This window comes from Heliangelus exortis, chromosome 2, assembly GCF_036169615.1.
Source record: "Heliangelus exortis chromosome 2, bHelExo1.hap1, whole genome shotgun sequence".
NCBI lineage: Eukaryota > Metazoa > Chordata > Aves > Apodiformes > Trochilidae > Heliangelus > Heliangelus exortis.
The window spans coordinates 4237906-4263357 of record NC_092423.1 but is presented as its reverse complement, the minus strand read 5'-3'; the positions used below and the strand labels follow the sequence as shown (position 1 = coordinate 4263357).

Below are 25452 nucleotides of genomic sequence, written 5' to 3'. Positions count from 1 at the left end.
GCTCTGTTTTAGTGCTTCTGTTGTGGAGTTTCGTCCCCTCAGGCTTCTGCACCTGGACTGAGAGCCACAGGGACTGGAACTTTTAAGTTATTAATTGGGTGAAGGATTTTCAGTCTGGACAGGTAGTAGATTTAATTGCTATTATGGGCAAATCACTTTTTCCTCCTTTGTTTAATCTGGGAGTAAGGGAAAGACAAGGATTTGAAAGAAATTTGGAAGCTCGGGGAAATGGAAGAGGGGAGATGCAGGAAAGGAAGAAGTGGTAAAAGATAAGCAGAGAAAAAGGCTTCCCCAGTGCAAAGAGCAACAGTATCAGTATCCCAGGTGCTGTGAAATTTGGGTTAATAAGAACCTCATCAGCAGGCAGCTGCTGTCACAGCACAGCTCTCAGGCAACTTGGGTGTGGATGTGGATGTTCAGCATCTCAAGTTCTTGGATCTGTGGGGCCTGAGAGCAGAGTGGCTGGCAGCAGCAAAAGCAGTGAGGTACCAAGTGCCTCCCCAGGATGCAGTGGCAGAGGGTTCCTCTAGGCCTGCTGCAGATGTTCAGACTCCTTTAGAGATCATTTTCCAGGTCTGGAGAGCTTTCCCTGGAGTGCTGCTCTCTGCAGAAGGGAGCAGTGACTGGATGCTTTTGTGCACTTACCTTGCAGGTGACGTGTGCCACCCTGCTCTTTGCCAGACACAGCTCAAAAGAACTGACTGGGCATCCCTTTCACTTCTCACCAACCATCTCAGCCCTCCCTAAAACTCCCTTCCACTGGTCTTCCAGCAACAGGTACCACTCCTGCACTGATGTTCCAGGAATCCTGAAGCAATGCAGACAGGACTGATGCTGTTGTTCCTGTGCAGTCCCCTTCCTGGGTGTGTGTCTGTGTCTGTTTTGGGAAAAAGGAGGAGATCCTTTCCAGAAGCTCAGAGAGCTCATCCTAGACACTACCCACCTGCCTATCTGCAATCCACCATCTGCAAAATGCTGCTTCTAGGTGAAAGTCCTGCTCCATTTCCTCTCTGTTCCCCTCGCTGCCAACTCCAGCTACTTTATTGCTTTTCTTTGCAACCAACTCTTCTGCAGCTCAGGGAGAAATCGCCTCCCTGCATCCTCCCTTCCACCACCAACCCCCTCCAAACAATGATGCTATCCTCCCTCTCATCATCGTGCTTTGCTGACCCTGTCACACTCATTTAAAAAGAAATAAAACCTCTGGGATAGCAGCAACGATGTTTAGGTGACAGGGAGACAGAGGCTTTGGGGGGGGGGAGGTAGGAGGAGGAAAAAAAAAACAAAAAAAAACAGGGGAGAGGGGGTGAAACACAGCTTGATATAAGAAACTTAATTTGAATAAACCCCTCCTCCTGCTCTTCCTCATTGGTTTCATTCTCTTCCTCCATATTAATGAGAGCAGCCAAGGAAAAGCTATTGGTTCCATATCGTCTTTCATTTCCTCAGGCACTTGGGGGAGGAGGTGTTTGCATTTCTCCGCAGGACCAGCTCTCTTTGCAGAGCATTGTCTGGGTATGAGAATCAGACACACACACACAGAAATAGAGGGGTGAGCACGACACAGCCTTGACTCGCAGGCACAGCATCTGATCCAGCCTGAACACCCTTCTCCTCGCCCACCCCCAACCTCCCGAGCAAGAATAATTCTCTAAAAGCAAGAACAAAACCAACCAAAAAACAAACAAACAAAAAAACCCCAAAACAAACAAACAAACAAACAAAAAAGGCTGAAAAAAAAAAAAAAAGAAAAAGAGGGGGGGAAAAAAGTTTGCAAATCTCCTGCCTCCCTTCTTGATTTTTTTTTTTTTTTTTTGGGGGGGGTGTTTTGTTTTTTTGTTTTTGTTTTTTAATTTAACGATGGCAAATTCCTTCACGGCCAGGACCTGGCCCATCCCCTGAGCAAAGGCAGCCTGGACATGACCGGCAGGCGAGGGAGGAGGAATTTGGATTCTCTTCGGAGGCACCGACCCTTCCTCCGCTCGGTACCAACCAGGCTGGGGGGAGCCCGGCCCGGCCCTGGCCGCTCAGTTTCCCCGCAGACATCCGGACCTGCAGAGGTTCTGTCGGGGACCTTCTCGGTGTCTCTGTGTCCATCCCAGCGCTGCCTCCCAGCCCACCGGCACCCGCCCCTCCCCGCCACGGCGGGGATGCAGCATCTCCAGCACCGGGACGGATCCTTGCTGCAATGGTAAGTCCTTTGCTTCGGCTTTTCTCCAACCTTCCCACCCGGGGGTGACACCGCTCCGGTTCCCAGCCCGAGCTGGGGACTGGGATGGGGTCGGGAGGGGGGGGTTCTGCCCCGCTCCAAACCCTGGAGATGCCAAAGCAACACTACTGCAAGCCTTGAGGGGAAAGGAACCGCCGGCTTGTCTTAGAGTGACATTGATTTACCGGCTCTCTCCTCGTCTTCCCCAGGTCCTGGGAATACTTTTTTTTTTTTTTTTTTTTTTTGGTGGGGGGTGGAATTGCATGCAGGCTTTCTGCCTTCATCCAGACCTGCAGCCTCTGAGGATGCGTCCACCAAATAGATTTTTGCTTATTTCAAACAAATAAATCTCCCTTTGCAAGTGGTGACAGGTTAACATGCTCGGCATGGGAATCACGTCTGTTTTTAACACAATATGGCTGGTAAATAAAACCTGATTGCTAACAGACCCGATGCTGCTCGGAGCATTTTCGAGCTCAAGGCTCCCTTTTGCAGTCCTGCATCTTCACCTGCCGCAGAAACTCTGATTCACCCTTCAAGCAGGGCACCAGGACTTCTCTGTTTTTCAGTGGGGCAGGAGTGAAAAATTGTGGTTAATGTGCTTTTGACCTCTGCTTGCCTGCTTCTGTGCCCTTCTCCTTATCAGTATTGGAACAGCTGGTTCTAATAATACCCTGTTTATGCCAAGCACATCTTAAGTCAGAGCGATAGCGTCCAGGACCGACTGCTGGGCTGTGAATTTCACATGTGAACAGTTCAGGTATGTATTGGAATCTGAAGAGTTTGCAGGCAGGGAGAGAAAGATAATGCAGCATGCTGTAGAGGACTGGAAAATGCATTAAAAAGAAAAAAAAAAAAAAAAAAAAAAAGATTTGTGACACAGTTGTGTTTATGGCTAGATGATCATCCCACTAATATTGAAGCAAGTCTAGAAAAACTCCCTTCAAGTCTGTGGCTTTCCTCTGCATCCAATCTGCTGGTAAACAGAATCTGGCTTTTTTAGCTTGAAGAATATATTGGTGTAGCACAGAGGAAGTTAAAATAATAAAAGAAATATTAATCTAAGTGAGTAAGGCATCAGAGTGACCTGGTTCTTGTGTATGCTGATTACAGTGCAAGTGTTGGACTGATGTGGCAATAGGCGATGTAACCAAAGTAGCCTTTTGGGTGCGTTGGGTTTTTTGGTTTGTTTGTTTTTTTAAACAGATTTTCAGTTGATGTTTTCGGGGTACACAGCCATCCCACTTCTCCATTCAGCCTATGTGACACTGGTCAGGTGCAGTGGGGAAAGGTTTCCATGGCTAGCACATGCCAAGCAAAGAGAATGTATGAAGGTTTCTGAAGGTTTCTGCCAACAATAGCATAGAAAGCAAACTCCTTAAAGTGGTGTTGGTATAGCTACAGAGACAGAATGTATTATGCAAGCATTCATACTTGGCTGATGTGAAACACACCAATGCTGTCTTAAAATAAGTTGTCCTATATGGATGGTTAGGGCAACACTGTTTCAGTTTGATGAATAATTAAGGAATGCTGTTCACTGCAATAAGGGCAGTTGAATTAAAGTTGACATCTCACCGTTCTGGGTTATGGTGGGTTATGGTCTTCTACTTTTTTTTTTTTTTTTTGTCCCCTGCTCTTATGTGCTGAGGGTAATGTTTGCTGCTTTCTTGTTTGTTAAGGACAGCTCCAATTGATCTGTTACTGTACTGGCAATCTCTTGTGGAGCAGAAGGTTTCTGTTGTTTTGTTTCCTCCAGTTGAAGGCATGTGTGCCGTGACTGGAAGGATAACCAGTGGCACGGAACAGCCTCCAAGGTCATGGGGTGGGGAGGACCTTAAGTGTGATAAACGCACGTATTTATCTTTGAAGGGGCAGCAAACTTTGTAATCACTCCTTAACTTCAGCCTTCTGCTGGGGTCGAGCAAACAAGAGGATTTGTTCCTCCCTGGAAATTTAAGATGTCTGCTGTTTGCACGGTGGTGCCGCCGCCGCTTGTAGCTCTCGGGATCTGCTGTTGTTGGTGTGTATGTGAAGCACAGAAACACAAAGGTAGGAGCTTTGTTGTGGGATGCTACCAGGATGAGAAAACCAGAGATTTCTGAGGTCTGGTGACCTCCTTCAGACCCTTGCTCCTCACATCTCTCTTCATTTGGGTGACTGAGCCGGCATCCTGGAGATATTTTTTCTGGGGCTGAGTTCCATATGTGCCTACGCCTTTGAGAAGTTGAGACCCATGTCCCCAGGCTGATTCATTGCAATGTAGCAGATTTTGTTTTCCTTTCCTTCCTTCTGAGCACACTTAGTACAAACAGTCTAATTCCTAAATTAGCTCAGATTATCTTTTAATGAAACCAGAGTATTTGAGTTAAGAAGCACTGAGAAAAAATAAACTCAGGACAGGATGATGCTGTAACTCCTATCTGGTGGAAAGAACTGCAGAAATTCCAGGCTTTAGAGCTAGTTCTGATTTGACAGAGGAGTTATTTATCACCCCAGTTGTCAGGAGAGGTAAACTGATACCAGGGTACAGAAGTCAGTGGAGATACTGATTTTATTTTTTTTTACTTCACCCCTTTTTACTACTTGGCCCGGGGAGTGTAGCCTCCACCTTTAAGTCAGCAAAGTCTATTTTTGTGTTGGCTTCTATTAATTTGTTTTTACTCCCTGTTCTCTTTTCACATCCAGCCATCCCATATCACCTGTGAGGGCAGCAAGGGTGGGATTCAGTTCATGCTGCAGTCAATAAGATTTTGGAATGATATCACTGGTGCAGGAATAGAACAACTCAACTGAAAGGGATGCAAATGCACCAGTGAGGAACTCTCTCTTTTTTTTCCCATCCACAACTTTAAAGTAATCTCTGCTGTTAATATATCATCAGGGATGGCTGCAACACCACTGTCTTTCAGAGTACTCCTGTTACCCCACATGTACTGCATCCCCTGAGGAGTTGCTTTTCTAGTTCCCTCAATGCTGATCTCGTTCTGTTCTTAAGAAATGCTTTGCATACAGAAAGGTGTTTGGTACTTTTCCACAATGCAAACAAGCACTAGAATTCATGTGTCTGAGGTGGCTGTTGAAATGCTCTTTGGATTGTAACTGAGTGGGCACAAATATATGGGAAAAAAGGCAGAATGCTTTTTGTTGCAGAATGCTTCGTGGCAGGACATCCAGCCCTCACCTCATTGCTTTGCTTGTTTGGTTTTTTTGTTGTTTTTTTTTTTTTTTTCTGACCACCCTTTGCTTTCTCAATCTGTTGATCTGTCTTAGGCTTGAACTTTTATCTCCAGCAGACAAATGAGGAACTCATGTAAAACAAGCCAGATTGTTCAAGTCTTGTTTATGTAATTCTCTGCAGTTCACTGATTGTATCTCCATGCAAGCTGATGGGCTGACCTGTAGAGCAGCCAAATTAATAATTCCAGGACAGGACTTCTTCAGAGGTGCTAAATCATTCTAGCTCCTGAAATATAATTAGAAGCATCATCACACAGAGCATTTCAAGCTAACATGGCTGTTGTGCTGAGGAATATTCACTTGGAAAGATTCCTGCAGACATACACAGATGCAGTTGCAGGGGGTTCTTGTTTGCTGCTTGGATTCTACACTGCTGTAGAATCCATATTCTGCTGAGATAATCATCCCATGAAATGAGCTGATTTGAATTTGATATTAGAAGTTACCTGCCCTGGAGACATCCTGATGATCTTATTCCTGCTCATTCATGTGTCAGTTTTACTCTTGGCTGGCTTAAGGTAGGCCTATGCTCTGAAAATGCTCCAGTCTAATTATGTGATATATTCTTTTTAAAAAAAAAAGTTTAAAAAGGTGTGAAAATGACTGTGTTGTGTTTTGTTTTGTTTGGTTGGTTTTTTAATTAAATAAATTCTTCTAGTTAATGTTTGTATAACCTATAATTGACTCTAACACTGACAGAAAAGGGGAGAAATATTTATATGGCCTATCCTTCACACTAACAGTTATAGCAATAGTAATAATAATTATTTCAGTTTCTATCCTACTGGAAATTTTGAAGCCTAAGCACTCCTTACTGAAAATAAATCACACTTCTGCCACATATGTTTCCAGGTTTGTCTGTCCAAGGTTGAGGCACTTCACAAAAAGCCTCAACAACAGTGGCTTTTGCACTCCATTAGAGCTGATTGGGTTACGATTGCTTCGGAGCTGCAAATGGAAAGTTAATTATAGTCTGTTAGCTCTGATTTGTTGGGCCTGCTAAATGGAGCTGAGGGTTAGGGCAGGAAAAGCCCTTTTAATCTGCACGGTGGGTTAAAAGCCTTGAGTTTTTATTTTTATTCTTTAGTTCCTCAGAATGAGGCAGATTTTGTTACTTTCTTTTCCTGAGCAGGACAGTATAGGGTCCTGTCTGACTGGGTGGGGATTCTAAAGGAAAAATTCCTTATTGAGGGGCCATGTAAGCGAATGAAGTTCTTTTGCAGGGAGTAGATCCATCAGCAGGTCCATCCCTGAGAAGTGGAGGAGGTATAAATTGTCTCACTCTCTTAGATGAAAACTTGGCCCCCAGGGATCACCTTGAAAAACTATCATTCATTTAAAGTGAAGAAAGGCTTTCTCACTCAGGAAAACTCTTTGGCAGCCTGGGTGATGTTCACTTACTCTTACATCAACATCTGAAAGCTAGATGGCCACATCCAAGCCACCCACTCCAGTTCACTAAATAGTAAGTGGGGAGGGTGCTTCATCTCATCCTGAAGTGGGTCAGAAGAATCACTCCATCAAGGTTCTAGCAGCAGCTGGCTCAAAGTTACCCAAAATTAATAAGTTGTAACCTTTCATGGTGTGTCAGAGATATCCCTGTGAAGAGCGATTCCTCTCTTGCTCCCATCTTTGCTGAGTAATTTTTTTGCTAGTTCAAAGCCATAGCAAATTATGATTGATGTTATATTTTCTGAAAAGCCCAACTTGCTGTGGTGGCCCCCACACCTTCCTCACCCACATCTTCCCTTTATCCAACCAATGACAGACTCAGGCTGTCCCTTGCAGGGAGAATTCATGCCACGTCTCCCAGGCAACACCCTATCTATTTGTGTTTGGCCTTTTTCCTTGTTTTTTTTTCTTTTTCTTTTTTATAATATACGTGTTTAATTTTGATTTTTTTTTTTTTTTTGTTTAGTTTGGGGTTTTTTACTAGTTATTCATCATTTCAAATCTCAGAGGCTTACTCCTTGGCAGGGAGTTGATGTAACACTTTCTGTCTTCAGAGCAGCTTCAATAATCACTAAGACAGATTTGCCAGCTGAAGCTTGTGTGCAGTTTTGTGAACAGGTGGGGATGCATCAACACAGGGACACATCTAGGATGGCTACAGGATTTTCTGCAGGCAGATCCAAGCTTACTCTGCCTGAGCTAGACAGAAACTGTGCAATGATCCAAATCTCACCTATAAACCCTACTTGTGAATAGCTGCACTGTGAGTTGCAAGAAGATGGAGATGAATGCTGACCAGACATCATTAGCTTAGGATTGACACATTGTGAAATGTATTTGGGCCATCTTGGAGCACTTGACATGCTTAGAAGTAGGTGACCTAACAGCTTTTTGCCATAAATCAGTAGCTCAATGCTTTCTTATTATAATGCATCCAACCTCTACCCTAAGCTAGCAAAATCCCAGTCAGTTGATAAATGGATTTAACTAACACCTTCCTTCTTAGCTATGGCCTTTAAAAATATTTACTGAAATCCAAGCAGTGAAAAAAATGCCATGAAGCTCTCAGAACACATTGGTATAAAGATTGGAATTAAAGTTGTAGCAGTAAGAGATACACTTCTTCATAGTGGAAAGAAATGATATTTAGCTGGAAAGAGAGTTTAAAATAGCTCAGATATCCTTAACTTTTAATTCTTATTCCTGGAATGATAAGGTTTTATGAAATCATAACATTTCTGTTTTTACTCTCAGTGTCACTTGTTTGAAGTAAGTTTATAAAGGGGTGGGGTTTTTTTTATTTCTAAAAAAAATATCAAATGTAAGTGAAAAGCATTGCCTTTTACAAAGCAATTTTTATATATAGCTAAATTCTGAAATGAGGTAACTGGTACCAAAAATCAAGTATGAGCTTGGGCATAGTACATTTCTGAGACACTGGACACACAACAGAACTTTCTCTCTTAGAGCTGGCCTAGAAACAAATTATATAAAGAAAACAGCACCAGTGCATTATATAAAAGTCCCAAGTTAAAGTTAGTAAAGTTACTCATTTCCTGTGCTTTAGAGAGCTGGATCTTTGGATTCCTTCCAGCAGTTTTGTGCTTGAACTTAATATGCAGAGGAGATGAGAGAGCATCCGAAATACCGCAGATGCTTAAGCTCTTCATGACTAAGGCTGTGAATGTGTCACAGCTGTCACTGGAGCCTTGGATCCTACAATCCACACTCATTCATTCGAGTCACATGAAGTTTGACAGCTTGGATGGTGTTTTTTTGTGTTAGTGAATGGGTTAGTTAGCTGAGATGATTATGTACAGTGGGCGAACAGCTGGAACAAACTTCATTAGTGAATAGTACTCAGTGACTGCAGAGGAGAGAGCAGCAGGAAAAGCCATTATTGGCCATGTTGAAGTGGTTTCTCTGCAGTATTCAAGTCTCTATATTCTTTAGCTTTCTGCTCTCTGGCATGCTCTTTGTACCACAGTGGGATGTAGTAATGATGGTCATGGAAAAGAGCCTTCAGGAATTACCAAACTTGGAATGGTGTTCAGAATATATCAGAGTGTAGCCTTGAGAGGCTTTCACCTCTGGTATTCAACTCCTTCCCTTTCCTCTGTATGGAGGACTTGCAGGTCTCTTTTGCTAAGATAGTTTCTCTAATGTTGAGTAGAAATGGGATTCAGGTTGCAAATAAAGACACATAAAGGCAGGTGTGTATTTTGAAGTGTCTGCTGCATCTAAGTACATCTAAGTCTTGTTAGAGACAACAGAGATTTAGGATGTGGTTCAGTCACCTAAATATGGGTGTTAAGTGCCCTCTGAGATGCCCTGGGCTATCTGACATCCACTAGAGATCTGTGGGTATGATGATTAGCTACATCACATCTTTTACCATCCTTATAAGAGCAGGTAAGATCATGGAATCATAGAACAATTTTTGTTGGAAGGGACCTCTAAAGGTCATCTAATCCAACCCTGCAGTATCAGGGACACCCTCACCCAGATCAGGGTTCTCAGAGCCTCCTCAAGCCTCACCTTGAACATCTCCAGGGATGGGGCCTCAAAGACCTCCCTGGGCAACCTGTAGATATTCTGGGTTATTGGTGACACCAAACACCAGCATTTAGGTTGCTGATTCTGACCCCAAGACAGTGCCCAGTCTATGCAGGTAAATATAAGTATTTACTACAGATAGTAATAAGAGTAGGCTCTGTAACTTTTTAGTTACAGAGATGGTTTAATCTGCCATGTGAATCCTCTCCTGGGTTTCAGACCCTTCTTGATGGTTTAGAATAAGACAGATCAAATCTTGGCCTCAGTGTTCTCACCACACACACAAGGTTTCAGCTGATTCTCTTATACTCCCACACAGGGTTTAAAAATACCCTTTGGTATTGCTGTCCTGGGATGTCACAGTTAAAATTTTGGGCCACAAAAGAATGACTATATTGCAGGTGTATTTACTTAGCTCCAAATCATTCCTGGAATTATTTTCCCTGAGACAACTTTGAGACTGCATTTGCCTTTCTCCAGATTCTACTACCACAAGCTACTCCTGATCATCCTCTGAATAAGCCAGAAGGTGTTTTTCTTCCTGTGTCTCCCTGTGTTAAAGCTGAAGTATTCCCATCTGGTGGTTTATCCTTTAGTAAATTGTCTTGTACAGCTCAGTCTGTGCTGGTTCTGGGCTGGTACTTCAACCATTTTTCCCTTCACCCATGCATCACTACTGTCCTAATCTCAAGCAGAGGAAAAGGTCAATCCACAGCAGATGTGTTGGGTTCATACCTATGATCTTGCATTATTTTTCTTATGACAGCCTGAGTGAATATTCCAGCTTTATCCTGAAACTGCTGGGTGTCCAAAACACATCTCTTTTTCACCCTAGATTTCTTTCCCCTGTTACCTCTATATTCTTCAAATGCTCACGATTCATCAGCTTCAGTCCTTTGTACCTTGTGACTTCTTTTCCTAGATTTCTGGAGATGTAGGTTCCCTGAAGTGTTTGCAATTTTAATGCAAAAAAAGACCTTTTTGCCCAGGCTCTCTAGTGCTGTTGACTGCACTACCTGGCAGGTCAGTTTCTTCAAGATGAAGAATGTCAGCTGCACACCTGCCTTGGGGAAGGTTTGTAGTGCTTGGCTTTGCTTTCTTTTTTTCTGTACTGCTCTCTATTTCCAGAAAACATGGAGCTGGGCTTAAGGTGATTAAAGCAAAGCTCCTCAAAGCACCAAGCTTTATGGTTATCCTCATAGGCCCAGCTTCTTCAAGCTCCCAGGGACCTTTGCATGCATTAGATTTGTTATTACTATCCCTGAAAGAAAAAAAGTGTTATTAACTTTTCAAGACCCATTTTATCTGTGGCTTCCAGATTGGGCAAAATAAGCTTCACATCTTCCTAACAGAGAGAAAAAAAAGGATTTTCCAAACTAACAGCCTCCTTTTTTGACTCTATTGTCCGTTATGGTGGAAGAGCCCAGTAAGCCAGACAACATGATCTAAAAAAATTTAAGATAGATCTACCCCTTTCTTTTAAGCTGGTCAGACTGAAAAGAATATGCAGGTGTGTGTGTGTCTGAATGTCCAAGCTAATCCATCTCACACTCCTTAGCAGCATGTTGAAACTTGCATTTTTCTAAATCATCTTTGAGAGCCTTCATCCATAATGTTACAACTTGTAATTCGTGGGCTGGTTCCAACCTGCAAAGTTTTGCTATACTTTCTGCTATGTCCTTGCCTTTTCCAAAGTGCATCAGCATTGTTAGAATACTGCTTCTACCTGAGTCTGAAAAATCACCAGCTTTAATACCTCAGTATTTATATCTGGCCTGCAACAGGTAAAAGATCAGACCAGAGATCATAGCCTGTACTACAGAAAACAACGTGCATTTGTATCAGAAATGACAAAGAAGAAGAAAGATGCTGTTTCATGTCTCTGCAGCTGTACTCAATATAAAATAATCTCCATCTTTCCACAAAATGCATCTTAACATTTAGAGTCCTTGGCTGATGCAGCAACTCTGATCAGATTGTTGTGCTACCATCCTCCTGCCTTAGACTTCCAGCACGTCTAAACATTTTAACAACCTTTGTGGTAACTTTTTTCTCCTCTGAGATCAAGAACACTGAGACAAAATGACTGATTAAGGGAACATGAAGAAAGAAAAAGAATCTAATGTGCTCTAAATTGAACTGATAGTAGTGACATCATCTGAAGCTGACCTTAGCCTTCAACAAAGACTTAGTGTCTAAAAAGATAGAAACTCCTCCATACTTAGTGAAATGAACCATACTGATTTGTCAGCCCATTTAATAATCAAATGAGCAAAAGAGTAAACAAATGCACATTTCCCCAAGTACTTTCTGGTTCCCTGTACGTGTTTTTCACTACCCTTTTTGTTATGTGCCTTTTTTGTTCAACTGGGATCCAAGATCTTTTTACGAACGCCATGACTTCAGCCAGCATTAAGATGAGATCCATGGCTGGCAGCTCTATATTTTCATGCCTGGCTTTGAAAAATATTCTATGTGGTTCAACACCATATTCTTTATCAGCAAACTGTTCTCATAAGTGACCTAGAAGTGAAAATACAAAGCAGGCAAAGTACAGTGTGACTTGTACTTTCTTCACCTGTTCTTTTGAGGTTTTCTGTCTTAAATTCCTGTGAGCAGTTTTGGAAAAGGTCCTACACAATGTTTTGCAATGAACTAAGGAAAAGAACCACTGTTATTAATGTCAGCAGTGGTGAAATAGTTGTCAAATATTGTTCCTGCTTGTTGCAACTTGGCCTCACTACAATGCATTTGAATCAACAATCAGGGATAACCCTGATTTCTTAATATGTCTCTCAGCAAACATTTTGCCAATGTTCTTTGAATTCTTTTAACGTAAATCATTTAAATGAATCAGTTTATATATTGAAACTTGTTCATCTGGTGATTTCTTTGAAGTGTTGCTACAGTAGCCATGAGACTCCACTGCAAAAATATGACACCCTGCACAAAGCACCTGGAGAACTTACAGCTTAAATAGATTTCTACAATATATCTGTATCTCAGATACATCTAAAGGAGCACAAGAATGTTGAGTTAAATTCATTCTTTTTCCTCAAGCAGCCATTCAAAATACATCAGAAGACTTGTGCCCCAAAATGACCTTTTTTCCTGTTGCCCATTAAGGAAGTTTGGGACAACTTGTGTATTTATAAAAACCTACAAAGTATTTCTTAAGTTACTGGAGAGAAATTCACTTTGATTTGCATATTGATACTTTGAAGAAAATCTTGAGTACAATTTCTCTGAAGCTTCAAATATTATTGTTATCACAACACTTTTCTAACATTCCCCGTGGATTTACAAAACAGAGGCCTTCTGTGTCAAGGATGGGACACTGGGGTAATAGATGTGAAGCTGGAAAAAAAAAATTACCTTTATAGATTTATAGAATTTAAAAGTGAATATTTTTATTCTCCCAAAGGATTTCTTAAAAGGATCACTGTCATTATCCTAGATTAGGATAATAAGGAATGATTTGCAGAAGACTCACAACCCCAGAGCTCTGATATGCTCAGGGAAGCGAAGTCTCATTGTCAAACATTTAGCAATTGCTTAGGTGCTGTAATATGCCTTTTTATTTTTATGATATGTAATGACAGAAATTTCTGTTGTCTTTTCAAGCTATAACTCTGCCTTGCTGTGGGTGAAACTGTTTTCAATGAGATCTGTTCAGTGAGGGTGCATTGGTTTGACTCAGCACTGGCCTGAGTCCCAATGGGACTGGAAAGGAAAAGGGATCATCATTTGCACTGCTGAAAGAGGAGAAAACCAGGAAGAATCTTCCATAACCCACCAGAATCTGATTTCCAACAACATTTAATAGACAAGATATTTAACAAATAAAGGGAAAGACCACAATTACAAACAATGCTCAGAGAAAACCATGGCCCAGAGATTGTTCTCATAGGCAGTTTGGATGAGACCATTTTAATTTGTGGTAAAGCAGTTTAACAAAGTGGGTAAAAGTGGTGACATTTTACTTCAAGACCATGGAAAAGTCCCAAACCTGATGTGTTTAGCAATCTATTTATTACACTAAAGTCCATTTCTTTCTCTTGCCCCTGCTATGAAACCACCACCAGTGACTCTTTGCCACTCAATTCATTTCCTTGTGTTCCTTCTTCACAAACAAGTGGCTGAAAAAATTCTGATTCAAAGGTGGGTGATGGATTTAACATAAAAGCAAGGACTCCTGGTTGGCTGGGCAGATATATTTTTACCTTGGTAAAGGATTGCTCAGTTGTTATTGAACTGCTGCTGCTGACAGATGGATTCACTCTGGTCCAGCTGTTTACTCGGAGAGAACAGCTTTGCCTTTAGACCTTTTAAGCATTTTTGGTCTCGAGGCCACACACAGGAGAGTTACAGAGATCCAGATTATGATTTTACACAGTGGGAAGGAAATATACAAAACTAAAGACTACAAGGAGCTGGGGGCACACCAGAAGTAAACTTGTCTACAGGGAGATGTCTGGTTCTTGGATAAATGTGACAGAACAGAAGCCCTTGTGACTCCACCAAGGGACCTTAGGAGGTAGGATCTGATATGGACACCTGTCAGTGGTAACAGGAAAGTATTTTCAAAGCTTAAATTCTCTGAAATCATTTTATATTAGTGGAGTCTTTCCACATATTCCATTTGGCCCATTGTCTGTAAATCTTGCCCAAGTCTCCAGTGATTAAAACAAATAATCCTGTTCCTTAGATGCCACCTGTTATAAACTATGCCTCTTTTCTATGAATTTTGTCACTATTTGCTTCTCTACTCTACAGCAGAACTCAAGACAGGGGATATCTATATTCATACTCCTGTTTAAACACATTTCAGCAAAACATGTTGTTTGTCAAGTTCTTTATGATACAAGTGTCTCCGTGACTGTGAATACATTGTGCAGATGCTGAGAAATTAAAGACCACCAGAAAATATCTTGGACTTTTGGAATTTGATTACTAAAATGTTATTGAATTATTAAATTAATGTAAATTATTTGCATAGCCCTTTGAATGGGTTTGCAGACAGGTTAGCTATGACTCTTATTTATAACCCCTGGGGCACAGTTCAAAATTCATCCATCATTGTAGAACACCACTCTATTTGAAGGGATGGAGAGGTTGACCAATAATTATGTTGTTGACTTCAGTGCAAAAAAGCTCACCTCTAAATTATTGTGAAGAATTGGGGGAGGTGAAGTATGGCTGAAAAACAACACCACAAGTGAGCAGACAGGAAAATTCTGTCTTGTGCCTCCCACATTCCCCTGTTCCTGTAGTATTCAAGGTTTCCTGGCAGTACTGTTAGACTGCAGAGAGGAATATCCTAAAGCAAAACATCTTTGCTGAGTTATGACTCCCTGTCTTGGTATCTTATGTTGTGGCAAGTCTGGACTATGGATTTTCTGGAGCATCCAAGTGATTCTCCAGAGTTGGGAATTTTGCTGCACATCGAAGAGTTGTTGGCTGCATATCAAAGAGTTTGTGTCTTCAACTTGCAGATTCCTGGGCAGTCGTTTCCTTAGTGACAATAACAACAACAATTTTAGGGTATTTTCTTTGTGTCTGGTTTTAGTGTTTTAGGTGTGTTCAGAAGTCAAAGAGTAAAACTGGCACTTCCCAGCAGAAAGGATTTTGGGGTTTTTTCCGCTGGTTTTCTTCTCTCTCTTGTAGCTCACACTGGCACAGAGGAATTTTTGTTTATAAGAGGGATCTGCCTGTCTTAAGACTGTTGGCATTTTAAAATCCAGAGATGCTGTGGGAGTGGAAAAAAAGTGCAGGATTCTTAATGTATCTTGTAAATGGTAGCAAGTTGGGAGGTTCTCTCTGCAATGTGAGTGCTGTGGGTCATGTAGGGTAAAGACACCTTAAACCCTACTGAGCTGCAACAAGGAGCTACTACCCAACTCTTCAAACTAAGCTTGTAGAAAAAGAGTAGGAAAGTGAAATAGAAAGAAAATTACAAAAAATTGTGTTTAAGAAACAAATCTTAACATTAACCAGCAACCTCTGTATTTCCTACAGAGCAGATTTTGAAGAGAAATTATGCAGCCTGATCGGTGGCAAAAGAAATCAGCTGTAGAATGGGACTGCCCTAGAAATGAGACTTTTTTTTTTCTGATGATCACTAAAGAAACCCTGTGGTATGAACACCCAGTTTGCCTCTCAACAATTAAAGACCCTGAACACAGATCAGAGGAATTTGGCTTTGGTTTCCAAGAAAACTGAAGCCAGCACCAAAATGTGCAATTTGGCAGCAGGGAGAACTTTTAGAGATCACAGGGTGCTAGTGAAACAGAGATGTAACAAGGAAAAAAGAGAAAGGATTTATCAACCAAGACAGAAAGAAGGGAAACCATAAGAAAGTACTAAAGAGCAAAGTTTTACCCTGTTATGAAAGAGGAGGGCAGTCAGTATAGTCTCCCTCTTTAGCTCAAGAAGAGAGCTGGGATCTGCACAAAGTGACTGAAGTCAAAATATGATTCATGCAATGAAGGTGTCTGGCTCTTTTTATTAACAGTAGAAAGAGTTTAAAATATCTCTGCTTATAATTTAATGCTAATAATTAACAGAGGAGAACTCAAGCCCTGGTGACCAGGAGCAGTACAGTCAGCTCACTAACAGTACATGATATTTTCTTCATTCAGGACATTATAAATAAAATTCAGTGTCATGAGGAACTTTCTTTTTCCTTCCACAGTCAGTGCAATGGGACTTAAAACATAGGAGGTGTGTGCATTTCCAAATGTTTTTATAATTTCTGTTCAGTTCTGACACAGTAAACCATGATTAAGCTATGAATTGATATAAAGTTAATCAGAATGTATCATATGGCATGTTCTAACATAGCAAAATGGATTTACAATAATATTTAAAATGTGCATATACTTAAAGTCTTTCTTAAATATATTCATTTATGAAAAGGATTTCCAAACTTTGTGTCCCAAATCAACCTTTCTTTTTGGAAAAAAAAAACCAAAACCTAAAAATGTAGATGCCAAATGGAAATAGTACTTATGATTAAAATATAGATTGCCCATTTGCTATTTTAACAATTTGATTTGAACAAATAATTTAAGTGGAAATTCCTGATAACTAAGCAACAAGGTTGATTAAACTCAAGTCCTGGTTTGGACTATTTCAATCCTTTAGTAAACTCTTCCTTGCTCTTACACATTGACTTTTTTCTTTTTTTCAGTAGTTCACCACTCTTAAGTGGTTCCAGCCTAGACCTGAATCTTCATCCTTTGATAAAAACACTGATCAGGGTTGACTCAGTTCTGAAACACATGGATGGTAAAACTGGAGCTCACACTGTGCACTGCGTGTGTGTTTTACATTAAACCACACAATAGTAGCTAAGAAAATGGAAGGGATTTTTCTCAGCTTCAGCCTTCCAGGCTCTTGGGTGGGTGCATATATTAAAGCAGAATACAAAATTAGGAGTTAAAGGATTTGCCAAGTTAAAGCAGAGAAATCCCACAAGGGATACAATATGATATGTTGGTGATGTATTGAGAAAGGGGGAAGTAAAAGGGATGAAAAAAGAACCACAATGAGTTTAGGAAATTAAAGTGACAATACACCATTTAGTGTGCATTGATAAAAACAATTGATTAAATGACAAATGAAGTAGAAAGAGAATTTTCTGCATATTTTCTTACTGAAAGATGTTTCTGACCACAAAATCAGAATATATGCATTACTAAGACCGGTTTTCCCCTTCTCTATCAAGAAGAATGTTGACAGATAAAATTATGAATATCAAAAGTATGGAACAGGAAAGTAAAAGGAATAATAATAAAAAAAAACATTTGTGTTAAGGGAAGAGCTTATGTGTATGAGCTCTGTAGTCTTGCTTGAAGTCACCATCTCTTCCAGCCAACTCCATCATCTTGTCACCAACTCCTGAATCCTCCATCTGAGCTGCCTTGTGAGACTGATCTCCTGCCTGATGGGATCACACTGACCTTGGTTAGCAAAGCCTTATTATTTAAGATAACCCAATTTATTTGGAGTTAATTGGGCTAGGAAATACTAATATGATCAGCTCGGTGGGCAAATCAGAGGCAGTGCAGCATGGATCAGTATCTCTAAGTTTGCTGGGACTAATGTTCTTTTACAGCTGAAGAGAGATGTCCAAATCCTAATGCAGGTGTCAAAAGCTGGCAGCTTTTCAGAGCACTCCTATAGGATATAGGTACAATTGTGGGCATCTCATTTCTACAGGGGATCATCAGAAGGAAAGAATTCCCAGGAAAAAAAACCTCAACTACCTTTCAGCTAATGCAAACATGTTCTGTTAACTTGCTGGAAAAGAGCTAAAAAGGAAAATATTGTGAAAGAATAATAAAAGAGAACATAGTGATCAGAGGAGATACAGAACTGGTACTCAGAATTAAATTAATCCTATGTATGTCTGTAACACTGATATACAGGGTTCTGTACATCTAGATCTAGATCTGAAGTACTGAATGCCCTCATTTCTCACACAATCTCTCTGAGCAGAGGTTTCTGCTGTGGGTCTGTCATTTTCTTTGTGGCTTCATTGGTATGGAAAATTGGAGTAGTAATCCTAGCACAAGTAGGAACTGTATATTGAACAATGGTGTATATTTAGGGAGGGGATTCTCCCCCTCTGCTCTGCTCTGCTGAGCCCCCCCTGCAGTGCTGGGTCCAGTTCTGGAGTCCCCAACACCAGAAGGACACAGAGCTCCTGGAAGGTGTCCAGAGCAGAGCCACTGAAATGCTCAGAGGGCTGAGCAGCTCCCTGGGAAGCCAGGCTGAGGGATTGGGGTTGTTCAGCCTGGAGAAGAGGAGGCTCCCAGGTGAGCTCAGAGCAACCTTCCAATATCTGAAGGGGCTCCAAGAAAGCTGGGGGAGGGCGTTGGACACGGGGGGGTAGGGAGAGGACAAGGGAAATGGGTTAAAACTTGGAGAGAAAGGGGAGATTGAGGTTGGACTTTAGGAAGAAATTTTTGTTGTGAGGGTGGTGAGAGCCTGGAACAGGTTGCCCAAGGAATCTGTGGCTGCCCCATCCCTGGAAATGTTGAAGGCCAGGTTGGATGGGGCTTGGAGTAACCTGGGCTGTGGGAGGTGTCCCTGCCCATGCAGGGGCTTTTGAACTCAGTGATCTTTAAGGTCCTTTCCAACTTCAGTCGTTCTATGATTCTATGATTCTAATATTTATTTGTAGGTAAAAGCATCCTGAAAAACTAAGATTGTTTCCAGGAGGTCTTTACATTTGTGAGCAAACTGGTGCATTTGATTTGTTTGGAAAAAGGAAGAGGGAAAAAAACCCACATGAACTTCCATCTTAGAAACATTCTGATGGATTTTGGATGCCAAGGAGGATGCTGGATGCCCTTTGGATTGGAGCTGGATGACTGACACTGAATAACTTAGTACTTACGGTGTATTCATCTACATATTTATGACCTGCAAGTCCTAATGTCCTGGTTTGGTTTGATTTTTTTTTTTTAGCAAAGTTGTTTCAGTGTAATGCTGCATTTAATTTTTATTTGTTTGTTTAATTATTATTATTTTGATTACTGGCTTGAAAATAACACAGAATACAAGCACTCCTTTGGAGAATATGAAGCAGAATTATTTCTATAAAACCTGTGATTACTGCCCACCAAGAAAGGTTTTGTGACCAACTAGAGCCAAGCAGTGCTGGATGAAATTAAACAATCCAAAGGGCATCTAAATCCATGTCACAGAATTTTGCTTTCATCTATGAAATGCACACACAGAGAATGGGCAAAATATTATTGCAAAAACTATTCTCTCCCTCACACAGGATTTTCATTTAATCTCTGTTTCTGAAAAAGGCAGTCCTCAATAAAATATCCATTTCTGTGGGCATATCTTGTAGCAGTCAAACTGTGCCCTGGAGGCTTCTCTAGTTCATGGCTCAGTGACTCTGCACCATCCTATCCAGGCTCCATCACAAAATCAATTCTGCTTCCAAAACAGCCTCACATTGGGCTGACTTCAGGTTATCAGACATTTACTTTTATTTGGCAAGAGGATCATTCCCTTGTCCTTTCCTTTATATGTCCCCACCCTGGTCTCCCCAGTGAGTTCTACATTTCAGAACAACACACAAACTCATCCCATGCTTCATTTACTCCAGCTGGCAACAAACTCCAGGGACAGAAGTGAAGTTTGGTACATGGTGAAAGAAATACCATAAAATATGAACTCACCTTTTCTACTGCATGTTGAGGATTTATTATTATTATCATCATCATCATCATCATCATCATCATCATCATCATCATCATCAATCATCATCATCATCATCATCATCATCATATTATTATTATTATTATTATTATTATTATTATTATTATTATTATATCATTATTATTATTATTATTATTATTATTATTATTATTATTATTATTATTTTATTATTTAATTTTTGTTATTATTTTGGTGGTGGGTTTTTTCTTAGTGCTTCTCTTTGCTGCAGACTACACTCCCAGGGGAGAGCAACCACAGCTTCCAGTTTACCAGACTGGACTGATTAAAAAAATGTAAAAGTAACTCCAAGTTATTTTCTACTCCCACTGCCTAGTTGCTAAGATTACTTTCAAGCAAGGATGTCCCAGAGATTATCAGGCTATTGCCAATGCTCAAATGAACTATTAAACCTTGGCCTATGTTTTGCTAATTGGTTTTCTCACACCATTGGTGATGTCTCCTTTGTTTTTCATCCTGGCCCACTTTTAAATATCCATCCTACTGGGTATGGGAAAAGCCAAGAAGGCTTCTTCCATGTAGCTCTCTGCCATCTGCAAGCATGGAAGTCATTAATAATGCAGCCCACAGAAATGAGGGCTTTGGGACATCTTTATTTCTCATCTTAATAAATTGCATCCTTTGGAGGCTGCTGAATAGGATCTCCCAGTGCTGGAGATCAATAAAGCTTTTTCTTTCTTAGGCTGCTTTCCTTTTTAAAATATTTTTGTCAAATGTTGACTGGTGCTGTGTTCCTGTGAGAAACCAACCAGTGAAGCTGTACCTGTCTACAGCATTGCTATTGCAGTTATTTTAAGTTATTTTAGGAGATTAGAAGAAATCCTCTCCACAAAGCATGCAAGGAAATAGGGGAATAATGAAGAACTCCTCTATTTCACTGCAGTCCAGTTGTGAAATCTTTGACCAAAATCATAGAACCATAGAATGATTTGGGTTGGAAGGGACCTTAAAGATCATTTAATTCCAAATCTTCTGCATGAGCAGGGACATCTCCCACCAGACCAGGTTGCTCTAAGCCCCATCCATCCTGGCCTTGAGCACTTCCAGGGATGGGGCAGCCACAGGTTCCCCGGGCAACCTGTTCCATCATCTCAGCACCCTCTCAGGAAAATTTCTTCCTAATATCCAACCTTAATCTCCCCTCTTCCAGATTACAGCCATTACCCCTTGTCCTATCACTACGTGCCCTTGTAAAAAGTCCCTCTCCATACCCTCCTCTTACCCCCACTTTGTAATCCTTTGACCTCATAAATTTCCAAAGGGTCAAAGTCTCATCTCCAAAGTTCTTGAAAGAGAGATGAAGGTGATCATTATGGTAGAAGTCTATCAGCATTTTTGGGCCACAGATTTCTGTCACTTTGTTTTTTCAGCATCTAACCTGAATAACCTTTGCTTTCCATGACTGCTTCGCCTGCTACTCAAGGCACAATTTCCTTAGTGTCATTTCTGCAGAGTTTAAATTACACATTAAAAACAAGGCAGAAGTAAATGAAGACCTGAACAGAATTTAGATTTAATCTAATATGGAAAAATTAAAGGGAAGAGTTTGGAGCAACAAGAAAAAAACTTCTGTTATTGAACACTTCATCTTATTTGACCTTAATTTGCTTCCCAATAAAAGCTGCTACTAATCAGCTGAATGGACCTTTGGCAAACTTAGTCTTTAGGCTGAAATTCTGCTGTGTGTCTGCCTCCAATCTCTCTTCTCTTTTCCCTCAATCCTTCCCTCCCTCTTTCCAGACAGAAAACATAAATAGGGTGCAATTAATCCCATAATTTGAGATAAATAATTTAAAATCCTCTATTTTGTGTTGTCTGAACCCAACTGGCTGTCTCAGTGACTGTACAAAGAATCTGTGGAAATCAGCTCAGTTTTAGAGGCATAAACTTCAATGGAATGATTCTCACCCAAGGCACCAAAACATCACCCATGGGGCAGAGGCATTTTCACTGAATCTTTGAAACTTGAGTCAACCAATTTAACAGTGAGCAGTGGGCATTTTGTAAATGAAGGAGATTTCAGCCTGATTGAATTTACATCCTGACATCCTAGGTTTTACTGGTATGCATGACAATAAAAAGTCAAAGCTATCCAGTGGAAAGGAAGAACATTTTGGTTTCCTTCTGGGCCATATGGAATATTCCCGTTCCACTTAATTTCTAAAGGAAACTGTGAATTATAATCAGTTCAAGTGCATCTGATCTGGTGACCATTCTGTCAATTTATAAACTTTTTAATATCATTAATCAGGTTTTTCAACTTTGACCTTAAGAGCCACATTCAGTATAGAAAAAAAAACCACTTTTTTTTTTTTTGACTCCTGTTCACACTGCTTCTCTGTGTAAGAATTCTGCTGTACAAAATTTAATTTCCACAGAAGTAAAAACAATGCTATAATGTGTAAAACCGTTCTCATCTAGTTGGTGGAATTTATTTTTTTTTTTTTTTTTGCTTTGGTTTGGTTTTTTTATACCTCTTAAGTTAATGAAAGAAGAGTGCATATATCATGGCCAACAAATTTTGCGTGTATGCTTATGCTGTAGAATTGTCACATGGAAATCCATGAGCAGATCATGAAGATTGATATAGACATCATCAGTTTTCATCACAGGCTGAGAAGGTGTTTACATGGGATGAGAAGGTGTTTACATGGGAATGGATTATTGCTATGCATTCATATTTACTTTTTTTTTTCTACTCTGTGGCAGTTCTGCCTTATTCTTCATAACAGTGAAGCAGTGGTATGTGAATCAAGGTGAATATTTACATTACTTAGATTTCAGTTTTTAAAAAGTAATCCCCATAAGAATCTTCAGTGTAGTAAGCCATGGGTTTTCATGTCTTTTAAAGGCATGGAGCACTCTGAAATAAGACCTCAAGTAAGACACTGGAAATGCTCTCAACCATAGCTTGGGAAAAGTTTTATAACATGGAATAATTTTGCAGTTTTAGCCAAAATATTATGACTACCAGCTTTGTCAAAAGGCAGACTAACTGGACACTAAGGCAATGAGAGGAAAGGCTTGAAAATACCTGCATCTGCATCATTGTGCCCTCTGATGTGTCTTTGCTTCATGAGACAGGGTGTGAAGGTCCTTGTGACCTGCTGAAATAAAGCAAAAAACTCAGGAAAGAGACTTGGATTGCCCTTTGTGGGAGAAGGAACTTTTCTGCCAAGACCTGAATGCCTCCTCTCTGTCCACGTGTCTGAGCTGCACCCACCCTCATCTCTTACCAAGAAAATCTGTGCAGCCTGCACTGCATGAGAAGTGGATTAGTGGAACCAGCAAAGGCCAAGGAACCTGTTGCAGTTTTCTTCTGAAACACAAGTTCACTTTGTGCTTTAAGAAGGCTGGAAGGGATCCAGCTCTGAGTCAGAGGCAACCTATGTTTGTTAGCACTGCAACCCACAGGTCAGACAAAGAATCTTCCCAAATGTTCACCCTAAGTAGAGTTCTCTTAAAACTGTAGATTGTTTTACAATCCTCCACCTTTTTCTGGAAGGCACTTCCAAGATCTCTATCTGCTCATAGCCTGAAGCTTTCTTCTAATTCCCAGTTTAACATATTCTTCCCTCAAACAGTGACTTTAATTTCAATTCCTTTTCTTCCTCCTCTGATTATCCTTGTACTACACTCAGGGCTGTCCCAGATCATCACAGATTCCTCTGAGCTGATCAAACTTATTTTCTGCTTTCTTAGCTCTGTTTTCCAAGATGTTGTCCCAAGGCAAGGCCAACCCATGCTCATCTTTTCTTCACTATAGAATGAGCTGGAGAAAACAAGCCTGGATATAGACATTTCACTTTTAGACAGTTAAATTTATGTGACCTAAATTCCATTCCTTGTATTGCCAGAACATGTGCTGTGGAAGGTCCTAATACTGTCCAAATGTAATGGGTTCATTAAGCACAAGATGGGATACAGCTGGGTGAGCTTAGCCTGTCTGAGGTGTGATAGAAAAAGAGGACAACAAGAAATGTGGATGGAAAAAAAGTGTATTATGCAATTTGTTAGTATTTGTGCAGTGACTTAACATTATCTTTCAGTGTAGGAATAAAAACCAAATATTTTCATCTCCTTAGGAACAAAAGAGACAGGGGTGTAATCCCAGTCCTGTTCTGGGATAAATCTCCTTGAGAACTGAACAACATGAATTTAAGGAATCATAAAACTGGGGGAATAATTTTCTTTACCCTTTAAGAAATCAGGAAACAGTAGAGCTGTTCTTTTCTATCTTTTTTTTTTTTTTTTTCACTCAAATGGGCTGAACTTTGGCTCATGGAAGCTTTCTGTGATGTTCTTTAGAGGTATGGAGGAGGCCAATAGCTATTTCTCCTGGAACATCACCTTAGGTTGCCAAATCAAAGTGCTCAAACAAGCTCAGACACAGAATGATTCTGCCATTTGCAGGATTATAATAACAAGGAATTACACATGTAAGACAAAGGAAGATCATTTGGTCATCTTCTCTGAACACCTTGGTAATTTTTCCACAATTCCAAGCATCCTCTTGTCAATTCCAAGGTTTTATCAGGCTGTTTGCTGCATGTCAACTTCACATAATTATTCCTTTGACATCAGATGACTGCTCACTGTATTTACCACCTTCTCAAGTGACAGGTAACTCCATTTTATTACTTATTTTATTACTTTCTGCTTTCAGGTGGGGAGGATAGACTGGTTTCCCAGAGACCATATGAGGCTGGTTTGTTCTTGCTTACCCATAGGTCCATCACCAGCTGCAGGACCACTTCTCTGGGGTTTGCCTGTAGTGAATAGTGGAATTTCTTCTTGAAGATACCCCTGGTATTTCCTCACAACTGAAACCATGCAGCACTTTTCAGAGGCTACCTTAGGTCTGGGGAGCAATAGCAGCTTTATCTCCATGTAATCAGTTCAAGACATCCACAGAGCTAATATAAGGTGTTAAGGGTGGCCTCATATGCCAGTAAATATATTATTTTGAGTTAAGGAATTGGTTCAAAGATATTATTTAACTACTGCACTTAGGATGATCTTCAGAGGCACTGGACATAAAGTGCTCTTGTCCAGAGCTGCATTTTTTGGGTTGGAAGGGCCCTTAAAGAGCATCCAATTCCAACTCCCTTGCCATAAGCAGGGACATTTTCCTCTAGATCAGGTTACTGAAAACTCCATCCAATTTTTGCTTTTATTTATTTTTTTCAGGCTATGATAGATGTCTCCCTACCCATGATGTTGTTGATCAGAGACATATCCATCCAGATGGATTCAAACCAGAGATAGGTGGCAATGTTTTCAGGTAGATAACAGGGTCCTTACCAGCTCCTGGGTAAATAATAATAATAATTACAGCAATAACCAGGGCAGGAAATGCAGACCACCAGTCAAGGAATGCAAATTAATCAAGTAGCTCTTGTAAAACTTGGATATGCCAGATAGAGAACACATTTTACTGGCTGTGGAGTAATGATGCTGAAGGACCTTGCCAAGCAGCACTTAAAAGCTCTGCTGAAAAAGAGCAACATGTTGTTACCTTTATGATCCCAAATTAGTTGCATATTAGCTATGAAGTACCACATACATCACAGATGCTTCAAAATGGTAATTGACCTGCCTATAAAGATAAAAATTTCTCATATAAATTTTTTTTTACTTTGCCAACTAGTGCTTCTTAAATGCACTGTATTTTATAAATATATCCCTGCAGCCATGGTCTGTAGTCAAAGAAGTCGTGGCACTCCATCAGG

The 25452-nt window shown here is 40.5% G+C and overlaps 1 protein-coding gene across 1 annotated transcript in view; it reads left to right on the top strand.

Annotated features, from left to right (window-relative positions):
* Nucleotides 1–1407: 1407 nt before the first annotated feature.
* ADCYAP1R1 (ADCYAP receptor type I) overlaps nt 1408–25452 on the top strand; it is a 134690-nt gene continuing 110645 nt past the window's right edge. Inside the window, exon 1 of the mRNA XM_071734585.1 lies at nt 1408–2191. The gene's annotated coding sequence lies outside the window, so the exon portion shown is untranslated. The remainder of the gene's footprint in view (nt 2192–25452) is intronic.